Raw genomic sequence first — 13,506 nt, 5'->3', positions numbered from 1 at the left:
GGTGGAGGCGGGCCTCTGTGCCGCCGTCTTTGTGCGTGGCGCGAGAGCTGTCCAGTGGCTCGGCTTTCACGGACCCCACGCCTACTTCTTACCGTTCTGTGCGCTAGACCTTTTCCGAGCCCCCACACTTGGCTTTGTCATCCCTTCCCCTGGAGCTGTAGTGAGCGTCTCCCATGTCTGCCCACCTGCCTGCCTTCCTGAGACAGCTGCTCTGCGCTGTGGGGGCTCGGGCCCAACCGAACACTGGGGAGGCACGAAGACTGCAGTTCCTTGGCTCACAGTCAAACCCGAAGCCCGTTGTGTCCTTCTGCGTGCTTTAAGGCCGGCCCCTTGTCGGGTGCTGGGAAGACAGCTTTGAAGGAACGGGAGTTGGTCCTGGCCGTCCGGAGCCTCCAGGCTCTGGGAAAGGCAGACAGCGGGCAGGGGCCCCACATTGGGTGGCGGGAGAGGCGAGGCCCAGGGGCCGTGGAGCAGAGAAGGCTTCCATCCAAACTGAGAATTCAAGGAGTTACTCAAGCAAGAAGTGAGGAGTGCAACGTCTACACAGAGAACAGAAAGTGCAATTTGGGGAAGTATTTCACATGCTGGAGGCTGGTGAGAATGAGGGCGCAGAGCTAGAGGAGACTGGAATGCGAAGGCCTGCAAGTCCTGTAAGGAGTCTGGCCTCTGTTCTGGGGACCGTAGGAGCCACAGAAGGTTTCACACAGGGAGCGGCACAGGCATAAGAGAGCTCACTCTGGCTGTTGGGTTCAGTGAGGAGACTGGTCTAGGTAACCTTGGCCCAGGCTTTGCTGAACTGGTTGAGCTTACCCATCAGCTAACTGATCAACAGATATTTAATGAACACTGGCTCTGTGTCAGATTCAGTGCCATATACTGGGGATACAGCAGGGGCAGGGCAGAGTCTCTGTGCTCACAGAGCTCTCCGTCTGAGAGGAGGGAGACAGACAGATGGTTTACATCCAGTGTGGTCAATGCGGTGATGTGGGAGGCCCAGAGGAGGCACCTCACTCAATCTGCAGGTTGGAGAAGGCTCTCCTCCATTCCTCAGTTTAAACCTGAACAATAAATAAAATTGCTATGGGGTCAGATTCCATTGAGTATGCTAGAAGAGCAAAGTAACTGTCATCTTAAAATACTGACACAATAGACAGAAAATCGGATCTTTTGTAAACATTTAAGCTTATGATGAAAATTTTCAATGTTGATCTAAAAATGCACAGAGGGATGTATGAGCAAAAAATGTGAAGACCCCTCTGGGAAATCATACCCTGCTTAGTAGGCATTGACTCTTCATCCTCCACGGTAACTCTGCATTTACTTTAAGTAGCTGGTGCCTCCCTTCTGGATTAGTAGCTGCTAGGAAAGGACTTATGTATGGATCTGGAGCTTGGTTCTTTGGCCAGATGGCCTCCTTCCTCTCTACCATCAGCCTCTTTGTTGCCACATCTTCCTTGTCTCTCCACTCTACAATCCTGACCTGCCCTGAGGCTCTTTTCAAGACTCCTTCTCTCTCCCCCTTCTCTGCCTTAGTGAGAGGCCCCAACTTTCTCCCTCGAGACCCTGCATCTGGCTGCACACTGGACATCTCCATTTGGCTATTCTTCAGACATCTCAGCACCCATACAGTCAAACAGAAGCGTTGATTGTTTTCTGCAAACATGTCCCTCCCCCATGGTCCTTATCTCAGGAAGTGGCCCATCTTCCACCAGTTGCTTTGACCCAAAACTAGTGGTTGTCCTGGATTCTTCCCCCCCCCCAGCCTCTACTTCCAGTCCATCAGCGGGTCCTGACCCTATGTCCAAAACCTCTCCAAAGTTCTTTAGTCACCATCTCCATCTCCTTGACCACCCCCAGTGCAAGCCTCCATCATGGATGGCCACAGTAGCCCCATAGGCGTCCCCTGCTTCTTCACTCATCCTCCCTAATCTGTACTCCCCCATGAGAAGACAGGTGGTGTTTTATTTTTTTTTAAAGATTTTATTTATTTATTTGACAGAGACAGCCAGCGAGAGAGGGAACACAAGCAGGGGGAGTGGGAGAGGAAGAAGCAGGCCCCCAGTGGAGGAACCTGACGTGGGGCTCGATCCCAGAATGCTGGGATCACGCCCTGAGCTGAAGGCAGACGCTTAACGACTGCGCCACCCAGACGCCCCAAGACAGGTGGTGTTTTAACAACAAATGGGATCATGTCACTTCCTGCGTTCAGCCTGTCAATGGCTTCCAAAAACCCTTAGGAAAAAATCCGCCCTTTTTATTCTGACCTCAATGCCCTACATGATGTGCCCCTGCCTTCTCAGACCTTCACATCCCACATGCTCCCTTTTTCTCAAACCCACAGCCCCGTCTCTCTCCTGAGCATCCTGTTCTCTCTGCCTGGACTCTTGCTTCAGAGTCTCACCTGGCAAAGAACTTTCAGGCCTCAGCTTGAAGCCCACCTGCCCTATCTAAAGTAACCCCACTTCCACCCCCCATGGCCCACTGTCCCTATCACCCTGTGTGTGTCCTTCTCTATTGTCCATCTCTGTCACTGGACTGAGAGCTTCAGGAGGGACCTTATCTATTGTGTTCTGTTTCTCTAATTCTCAGAACTGTGCCACATACACAGCAGGTGCTCAATAAATATGTTTAACGTTCGAGGGTAGCATACTCTCCGATTAGCCCAACTCTGATCTGAGGGCCAAAGATGCCACTATGGACTAAATGCTCCCATCCCCCAAAGTTCATATTCTGAATGTGATGGTATTAGGAGGAGGAACCTTTGGGAAGTGGCTGGGTCAAGAGGATGGAGCCCTTAACATTAAGATGTTAATAATTGGGGAAACCAGGTGAGGGCTATACGGAAACTCTCTGTACTATCTGCAGATTTTCTGTAAATCTAAAATAAAAGGTTTCTTTTGTCAAAAAAGCAATTTTGGGGGCACCTGGGTGGCTCAGTCCTTAAGTGTCTGCCTTCGGCTCAGGGCATGATCCTGGCATTCTAGGATAGAGCCCCGCATCAGGCTTCTCCACTGGGAGCCTGCTTCTTCCTCTCCCACTCCACCTGCTTGTGTTCCCTCTCTCACTGGCTGTCTCTCCCTGTCAAATAAATAAATAAAATCTTTTTTAAAAAAGCAATTTTGTCTATGCTACTGTCTGACCATCAGTGATGTTGTAAAAATCATGATCACATAAGCTTTAATTCTTCTAAACTGAAGTTGGTTTGTGAAAGTGTGTAAATTGTACTTGATGGGCAGAAATGCTCGGAAGACTGAATGCAGTGTATGTGGAATGGATAAATTGTCTATTTTATACCCGTGAAAAGGAGGGAGGATCCCAGGGGTGGGATGTGTAGGACACAGTGGCAGAAGCCCTGGACCCTTCATGCTCTGGCACTATCCTCGTAGAGAGAGAATCTGATTGGCCCAGCCTGGGTCAGGTATTCAACCTTGGATCAACCAATCATGGGCAGGGGTGTCACACTCGTGCCAAAGTATCCCCCAGTTCCTACTATTCTACACATTCCTATGACATTTTCTTCCCCTAAAAGTGTATTTACTGACATCATTTTGTCGTTTATTGTGAAGTTGGCCATTGGAATCCATGGAGGGTGGGAAGACAGCCCTAAGAGTAGAGGACCCAAGAGCTCTCTGGGGAACCAAGACACACCGGAGCCCCAGGAATGGACAGAGCTGAGCCCCACAGTTGCCCCCCAACCGCATAATCATCATCCTGAGACTGATATGTGCTCCACTCCTGCTCTTTTAAGAAAGTTTAAAATTTTTAATGAAACAACTTATATATTTCAAATGGACAAAAAATTACAATCATTGACAGTATCTTAAGATACATTGCCTTAGAATGGGAACTTCCAGTACTCTGAGGTTTGCAAGATAGATCTAGAAACTTAGCTTCTATAGAAAATGAAGACTGTGTAAGTCAGATCAGGGACAAGGTAGTGGCAGCCAATGGTTCTTTGTTATTAATTGCTGTAATACCGTCCTTCGGTGGCTGAAGGAGTTTCATATTTTCTTTAGACATCATTAGGCACCAAAACTCTTGTAGGACAACTTCAATTCTACGCAAATTCTGCCGTCTTGCTGGCACTGATGTGGCTCTTGGGTGACCACTTCATTAGAACTACTACTCCATTCATACTAATTTTTGTTACAAATCTTACAAAGGGGAGTGATTCTGGGCATTTAAAGCCACATTCTATCTTACGGCTGTCTGTTTGGTTTTCATAAATTGTCCAAGCCTGTGCTGGCTGCCGTCCTGTATCACTGTCACTGGAAGCCTGGTGCCTTCTTCACCTTCCACCCATCCCCTGGCCCTCATGCTGTACATTCCCTTTACTCTCTCTATCGTCGCTCTGTTGGAGCATTGCTTTCAATGTTTAAATTGTTGATCAAAAACATTCAGACCACCAGCTTGACTCCTCAAGGCTGTCATAAGTTGAAGGAATGACCAGAAAAGTCTTGAAAGCTTGTGATTCTGCTGGAGACAAGGCTCGGCATTCTGGTTTCCCTGCGGGCTGAGATTTTCAGGACCAGAGACAGCGCCCCCTCTGCCCTACACCTGTTTCCCGGGGAGCTTTGGATTTAACTGTCAGGAGAGATGACCCAACCTGATAGACTGGGAACCTACGTGACGCTGGAGAGACCTGGGGAGGGAAGCACTAGAGGGTGCTAGTGAGCTGCTGGTCCGAGGACTCAGGCCCATCACTTACTACCTCTGCGACCTTCAAAAGGTCACAAAAAATCGATGACAACAAAAAAATTTCCAAAGCCTAGATTATTTAAAATGCTGATTGTTTACATTAAGCCTTGTTCTCATCCAAGTCTTACCGGTGTCTACATCATACAGAGGGGTTCTCCTGGGGTGCACTGTGTTTGGTGTTTTCCTTTCTTGTTTGTTATTTTGCATACAATGATACCCAGTTTGTTTCTAGGAGATCTTACAGCTATAGAATATTACATATGCTTTTAAACAGCTTTGCTGAGTTAAAGTTGACATGCAACAGACTGCACATATTTAAAGTGTACAGTTTGGTAAGTTTTAACATCTGTATTCACCCACGAAACCACCACCACGGGGACCATCACCCCCAGAAGATTCCTCTCGTCATTTTGTCATCCTTCCCTCTCATCTTCCCTCATGCCCCCTCCCCCATCAGCCATGGATTTGCTTTCTATCACAGTAGATTAGTATACTTTTCCATAGAATATTGCATGTTTTAGAAATAACATTATTATTTTATTTGTTAAATGTTTTCTGCTCAATGCGGTTCTGGGTACATGAAGTCATTCTCTCATTTAATTCTAAAGCAACCCTGTGAGGCATCAGTGGAAATCTTCGTTTTACAGGTGAAGAAGTTGAGATCCAGAGAGGTTAGCTAATGCGTTGGAGATGCTTACTATAGGAGTAGAAAGCGATGGAGCCAGGACGGACACTCGGGGCCCTTCTGAATCCCCTCCCCACCAAGATCTCACTCAATGACCTGCTCCTCTCTATCTTTCACCAAGCAGGAGACAAGCTGCCTGGGTTCAGATTCTGCTTCTGCCATGACCCCGTGTATGACCCTGGGCAGGTTACTGAACCTCTCTAGGCCCGGGTTCCTCATTTGTAGAGTGTGTATAGCAACAGTCTCTTCTTTACAGGGTTGCCCTGAGGGTCACTTGATATGATGAGTGTTGGGGTCACCTTACTTAGCAGAGGGCTCGGGCAGGATGACTGAACACGTGGTCATGGTGTGGGATGTAAGTGCAGCCAGACAGACGTGCGGTGCATAGTGGGAACCCGGGAGGGTTGTGCTTCCTTGTGCTTATACGTACAACTCCAGTCCCTCCCTGTTGTTCCCTGACTGCCTCCAGTCCCCTAGTCAACCACAGATGGATGGACCAAGGGCCGGGCTCTGGAATGACTGGCCTGGCTTGGAAATCCAGCCACACCACTGCAGGCCATGTGTCCTTGGCAATCACTTATTTCCAGTCAAGTCTCAGATGTTCATTCATGAATTCTCTGCAGAATGTGTTTAACCCAAAACTGGCTTCTTCTCCCCCTGGGACCCAGCCACCCCCTTTGACCTCCCGATGGGTGTGGGCTCAAGGGCTGCCAACCCACTTGATAAGCAGAACACAGTGGGCAAAGGAAATCTGCTGCCCAAATGGATCACACACTGCTGAGGTCTAAACCCAACACTGGAGAAGATGGGTAGTGGATGGCATCCGTAGGGACCGTGGGTTTCAAGCTAAGGAAATATGGGCATGGGATTAAGTAGCAAAAGGAAGTGGATCATCAGGCCAGGGGAGACTCACAGTAACTCACCTAATGTACAGGGGTGCTGGGGGCCAAGAGGAGGACTTGAGTCAGGCCCAGAATGCCCGCCTCTCCCCCTCCTTCTCTTTCATCACCTTCCCTCTGCGGACCTGCTCCATTCTCTGCACAGCACCTGGCTTTGTATGTGCTGCTGCAGACACCCAGCGACCGCACACTCACGGGCTTCTTCTCCCCTCTCCACCCCCAACCCCAATTCCAAACTCCCATGGAAGAGATTTGATTGGCCCGACCCAGGTCAGGTGCCCCTGATCCAGCCAGCTATGGCCTGGGGTGGGGGCAGCATCCCCTGGTATGGACCATGCGAATGAGTAAAGGACCACTCCCGAAAGGTATCCACCTCTAGCGCGGCTCTCCCAGGCTCCTCCAACCCAGCCCCATGTCTGCCGCGCCATTGTCACTCTGCCCAACAGCCCTGCTCAGCCCCGTTCCAAACCCAGGTCCTTTCATTCATTCACTCCACCGGAGAATTTTTTCTTACTCAGCTTTTTGTTCTACTCAGATCTTCAACAGATGGGATGAGGTCCACCCACGTGGGGGAGGGCAATCTGCTTTACTCAGTTTACCAATTCAAGGGTTAATCTCATCCAGAAACTCCCTCAGGAACACACCTAGAAATAATGTGTAACCAAATATATGGGCACCTCATGACCTAATCCAGCTAACACATAAAATTAACCATCATACCCTTCAAAAGAGACCAAGGGTGACCCTTCTCTTTGCACCCTTCAGGCTTGTGACAGTGCTTTGCACATGGTGGAGAAGGGGGGGGTGTCTTGTTGAGAATAGCAGAGGGTCTCAGATTTCACCCTGCTTGCAAGTTCACATGCTGGCCTTCCAGTTTCACAGAGGCTGTCAAAGGCATGAGCTTCCTAGGTCAGAGATGGGGACTTTATTACTCCCGGCACAGACACCAATAAATATTTGTGAAATGAGTGGATGGTTGGATGGTCTGCAGTCCTAAGCTACGTTCCCAGGAAATGGCAGTCACCCAGATCTTTTGGGGGAGCAAGAGCCCCCCAAAGTCAGCTAAAGAGACAAGGTAGAAGACAAAACCAGTTTGGCAATAGCTGGCAAAGTTGAAGATGTGCGTGCCCTGCGACCCCAAAAATTCCACTCTTCAAGCCTTTATCACATTATGGCACATGAAGAAAATGAATGTATGAGTACATCCCACTGGGGCCAGTGGAGGGGCTGCTGGATGAGGTGACTGGGCTCAGGGCTCTGACTACCCTGGGCTCTTCCCAACTGCCCACCTGCAGCGCATTCATAGCATGGAGGGTACAAAGCCCAGCCCCAGCGGGCCTCATACACGCGCAAGGGAGACATATTTGAGGATGTTTGTTGAGGCTATTTGTAATATTAAAAATTGGAATCAAACCTAATTTCCCATCACTAGGGGAATGGATAAGCAAACCATTGTCTAGTCCTATAGTGGAATATCATGTGGCAGATAAAAGTGCGTGGACTTAAATTACGTGTATGAATGTCTGTAAGTCTCAGGAACGAGAGCTGAAGAGGAAAGCAGCAGAAGGCTATGGCACAGCACACCATTTATTTATCTATTAAAAATGAGCATGTGTTCCAACTTCAAGTTATATTACAAAGCTGTAATCTCATCAAAACAGTATGGTACTGGCACAAAAATAGACACATAGATCAATAAAAGAGAATAGAAAGCCACAATTGTATGGTCAATTAATCTTCGACAAAGGAGGAAAGGAAATGCAATGGGAAAAAGTCTCTTCAACAAATGGTGTTGGGAAAACTTGACAGCTGCATGCAAAAGAATGAGACTGGACCAGTTTCTTACGCCACACACAAAAATGAACTCAAAATGGATTAAGGACCTAACTGTGAGCCCTGAAACCATAAAAATCCTAGAAGAGAGCACAGGCAGCAATTTCTCTGACATCAGCTACAGCAACATTTTCTAGATATGTCTCCTGAGAAAGGGAAATAAGAACAAAATAAACTACTGGGACCACATCAAAATAAAAAGCATCTGCAAGGCAAAGGAAACAACCAACAAAACTAAAAGGCAATCAATGGAATGGGAGAAGATATTTGCAAGTGGCATATCTGATAAAGGTTAGTGTCCAAAATATGTAAAGAACTGATACAACTCAACACCCAAACCCCAAATAATCCAATTTAAAAATGGGTGGAAAATATGAACAGACATTTCTCCAAAGAAGACATCCAAATGGCCAACAGACACATGAAAAGATGCTTAACATCACTCATCACCAGGCAAATGCAAATAAAAAAAAAAAACCAGTGAGATATTACCTCACACCTGTCAGAATGCCTAAAACCAACAGCACAAGAAATGACAAGTTTGGCGAAGATGTGGAGAAAAAGGAACCCTCATACACTGTTGGTGGGAATGCAAACTGGTGCAGCCATTGCGGAAAACAGTATGAAGGCTCCCCAAAGAGTTAAAAATAGAACTATCCCTACAATCCAGTAATCACACTACTGAGTGTTTACCCCCAAAATAGAAAAGCACTAATTCAAAGGGATACAGGCACCCCTATGTTTGTTGCAGCATGGTTTACAATAGCCCAATTATGGAAGCAGCCCAAGTGTCCATCTACTGATGAATGGATAAGGAAGATGTGAGATATAAAGATAGATATAGAGTGGAGTATTATTCAGCCATAAAAAAGAATGAAATCTTGCCATTTGCAACAACGTGGATGGATCTAGAGCGTGTTATGCTAAACGAAATAGGTCAGAGAAAGACAAATACCATATGATTTCACTCATATGTGGGATTTAAGAAACAAAGAAGCAAAGGGAAAAAAAGAGAGAGAAAGGGACAAACTAAGAAACAGACTCAACTATAGAGAACAAACTGCCGGGGAGGGGGGTGAAACAGGTGATGGGGATTAAAGAGAACACTTATGTCATCATAAGTATACAGAGTAACGTATAGAATTGTTGACTCACTATATTGTACCCCTGAAACTAACATAATCCTGTAGTAACTAACTGGAATTAAAATAAAAATTGTAACAAAAAATGTGCATGTGCTACACGTTGTTTATGGAGACATACACGTTTAAAGTAAAAACAAGACATGACAAGGAATTGATACACTCCAGCTTCGGCACAGAGATGACTTTTGGGGGAGGAAGTCCAAAGGGGTGGGACTTGGAGCTTTCCTTCTATTAAAGATACAGAGAGCCGAGAGAACTGCTATAGCAAAATGTTATTTCCTGCGATGAAATAGTTTATAATTCAATACGAGAGTTCGGGTGGCCTCCAGAGAGGTAGCTTGCACACATCTGGAGAATCTGGTAACCTGAAGAACGTTGTATTTTTGTCCAGGAGAGAAGGGCTAGAAGGCGTTCATTTCCTCTAAACTTGCCTCTCACCTGGAGGCTCCTCAGAGGGAGGCTGGTGTAGTTTCCAAGTATAACCACTAGATGGCGCCAGCAACTTGAACCAAAGAAGCAGCGGATTTTTTTTGTTTTTTGTTTTTTTGTTTTTTGTTTGTTTGTTTGTTTGTTTTTTTGTTTTTTGTTTTGCAAGACAGAAGCAGAGGCAGAGAATGTATCTGAGAGCAGGAGAGGCAGGTAGAAGTAGAAAACGGCGCCCAGGTAACAAAAGGACCCCAAGCTGACGCAGCAATACAACTCACTGGTGTGGATGAAGTGTCTATTTCCTAATCCTTGGAATTACCCAAGATGCAGTTCTTCAGCATTAAAACATGTCAATAAGGGGTCCAGCTCCCACCCCCACGTCTGACTGATATCATTTCACTCCTGCCCAAGGAATGACCCAGAAGTGGATGCACCCTCTGGAAGATGGAATGATCCGTTTTTAGTCTCAAGTGTCTGCACTTTGGCATAAAGGCCCTATGTTCACATCCTGGCTTTGCTTCTGAACAGCTGTGTGACCTTGGGTGATTGACTTAACCTCTCTGGGCCTCAGTTTTCTTATCTGCCAACTGGGGATAATAATAGTACCTACTCTGGACTGTTACAAGGGTTAAATGAGATTACACACATGGAGCTCCTGGTGCATAGTAGGCCCTTGCCAAACAGGAAACATTGGGTGCTAATGCCCACATCACTCTAAAGTAAGCAATTCCAGGGACTAAAGATGAAGTGTCAAGCCAGCAACACAGTGAACAAAGTTTAATGCTCTCCTGAGGGATAAAGATATTCCTAAGCACCCAGCCATGGAGGAGAGTAGTTGGATATGTGATGAATGTGTAAAAGGAGCAGCTGGAGACCCCAAGGCAGGGGTGACATCATTCTTTCCTTCTTGCACTCCTTAGACAAGTATTAAGAGGCCAGCTTCCTGTGTAGGTCCTGGGACACTGTGGTGAGTAAGACAGACACTGCCCCTCCCCTCTCTCCCTCCCACCCCCACCCCAGGGATGCACAGCCCAGTTGGGGCAGAACAAATGTGTGAGGGTTTGGGGGCAAAGGGTGTGAGGTCAGGGATAAGATCATGGGTCCAAATCATGAGGCCCCGTGTGTCCACCAGAGGTGGGCAGGCCTGTCAAAAATCAGTCTCTTTGCAACAAAACAAAACACTATTGGTCAATAGGTTCTAGCCCAGTGACATTTTAAAATAACATTATTAAGCATATTTGCATGCCATGTAGCTCACCCTTTTCATGTGTGCAATTCGGTGATTTTTAATAAATTTACCAAGTTATGCAACTGTCACCATTAATCAGCTTTAAACCAGTTCATCTCCCTCGTATGCTCCCTCCTGCATATTACCATTATTTCCTATCCCCACCCCAGGCAACCACAAACCTACTTTCTGTCTCTATGGCTTTGCCTTTTCTGGATATTTCACGTAAATAGGTCAATAACATATGGTCACTTGTGTCTGGCTTCTTTTCCTGAGCACCATATTTTCAAGGGTCATCCATGTCCTAGCATGTACCTGTAGACTGCTCTTTATTGCTGACTAGTATTCCATTATAAGGACATTTAGGTTGTGTCCCATTTCTGTCTGATCCATCAAATTTTAACCTAGGGCCAGGGAGTGGACTGCACAAATTCTGTCAGCTTCTTGACATGACATGCACAACGAGTGTGTATGATTTTTATGGGGGAAGTTCTGCAATTTTCCTAGACTCCCAAAGGGTACGGTGACCGTCCTCCCATATACAGAAACACGACTCCGGACCAAGTGAAGTTGGTTCAGCCTAAATTAGGTGGGACTAGTTATCATTCTGGTCAAAGAATGTGGGCCTTTGCGTGGGGACATTGCTCAGAGCGTCTCCTGGTAGATGCTGGAGGACAGTGGCCAGCAATGACCAAACAGACATGATCCTGAACCAATGTCCGGTCTGGATGGGGGGTAGGTGGTTCTAGAAGTGTGCTCGTGGCAGTTCTCCCTGGGGACAGCATTAAGAAGAACGCCAAGGTTCCCAGGCTAGCCCACCACATGTGTTAACACCCAACCGTGTGCCCCAGGTGGGGGATGGGCGGGATACAGGGAAAACGGGGAGAAGGGGGAGAAAAGTTCCCAACCCTGTCCCTAACGCAACAAGAAAGCAAGAGCCTCCTTCTTAGAAAATTGGTAGCATTTTATTTTGTGGGGAAAAAAATCTGAACCTACAGAAAAATGGAAAGACCACTACGACAAACGCTCACGTGTCCTTCCCACGGATCCACCCAGTGTGAATGCTCTCCCATTGGGCCACCTCTCTATTCCTTTTGCTGACCCATTTGAAAGCACTTTGCAGACATCATTCAGCTTTAACCCTAAACCCTTCATCACGTATTTCCTACGGTTAAGGTCAATGCCTGTAAAACCACAAATCACTACCCTACACAATTTAATTTCAATATAATAATATCATCAATTATACCGCCCACATTCAAATTCCCCCAGTTACCCCAATACTGTCCTTTAGAGGATTTGTTGTTTGTTGTTTTTTTTAATCCAAGATCTAATCAAGGATTAAGCCTTGCATTTGGTTGTCATGGAAGCCAGATTTGGAATTGAACCAAAATTAATGAAAACTGCAAGCCTGCGTGAGAACTTGAAGGGGCCAGGCGCCTGAGGGTAGGACGAGGCACAGGGCACCTCAGGGAACCCTCAGAGCAGGGGGGCTGCCGCCCATGTTTATAGAGGAGAAGCGGGAGGCAGTGTCCTTATCAGAGAGCTGAGCTGCCATCGCCCCGGTGTGGTTGATGAGAAGAACCCACAAAGCCTTGCCCCAAGTCTTCCGGCTTGAGAGTCGGGGAGTCGGGATTTGAACCCAGTCTGGCCCACTCTGAGCACCGCGACGCGGAAACACTGGCTGGACGGCTTGCTTTGCTGACCCCGTGCCTCCGTCCCATCTGGGGGGCTGTCCTGTCGCCCACTGTGCTCCACATGTGACGTGGCGGTGGAAAGGACCCGAGGCCGGAGATCGCAAGGGGAAAGCAGGTGGGACGTCAGGGCTGAGAACAAACCAAAAGGACAATCCAGTGGCGCCGATGGGGCGAGGCCAAGACGCGGGGCCCCAGGGCGCGCGGTTCTGGGGCACGCGGTTCCAGGGCGCAGGGCTTGGGCCCTGGTTCCCTATGCAGTTTCCTGGGCTTGGGACCGGGCGGCATCTCTCCTCCACCTGAGACCTCACATAGGTTTTTGGAAAGACCCTGAACAACCGAGAGAAGGGCCTAAAGGGAGACTCAGGCTGCCACTCCTCGCTTCCTTTGACATGAGGGCTTTAAAAAATAAAATAAAAAGCACCGTAATGTGTGCGTATATTTTAAAATATTTTTTAAATCAGAGAAACAGAACGTGTGCGTGAAGAAAATGAGAAAATACAAACAAGCAAAAATAAACAAAATGTCACACCCCCACCACCCCGACATCATAGCTGTTCGAATACCAGACTTCCAGAACTTTCACCGGGCAGGTGCTGACCCAGCTTAGGGCTTTGTTTTCCTGACTGAGACCCCACACGACCGGATCACTGGGCGAGCAGGTGCTGCGGCCTTTGTAGGAGAATGTCCAATGTTCTCCCGAGGGGCCAATTTAATGATCCTGGTGTGCTTTCATCCAAGGGACCAACCAGAATACAGTGTTTTATGACCTGCTTTAATCTGTCAGTGACTTCCCTGTTTCCATTTCAGACAATTCTCTTACCTAAAGCAAGATTTTATTTAAGATTTCCTAGTTAATCCCACACTGTTTTTCATAGCTGGTTTGTGCCTACTGCCA

This window comes from Ailuropoda melanoleuca, chromosome 7, assembly GCF_002007445.2.
Source record: "Ailuropoda melanoleuca isolate Jingjing chromosome 7, ASM200744v2, whole genome shotgun sequence".
In the NCBI taxonomy this organism is placed as follows: domain Eukaryota; kingdom Metazoa; phylum Chordata; class Mammalia; order Carnivora; family Ursidae; genus Ailuropoda; species Ailuropoda melanoleuca.
This window is presented reverse-complemented; position numbering follows the sequence as displayed.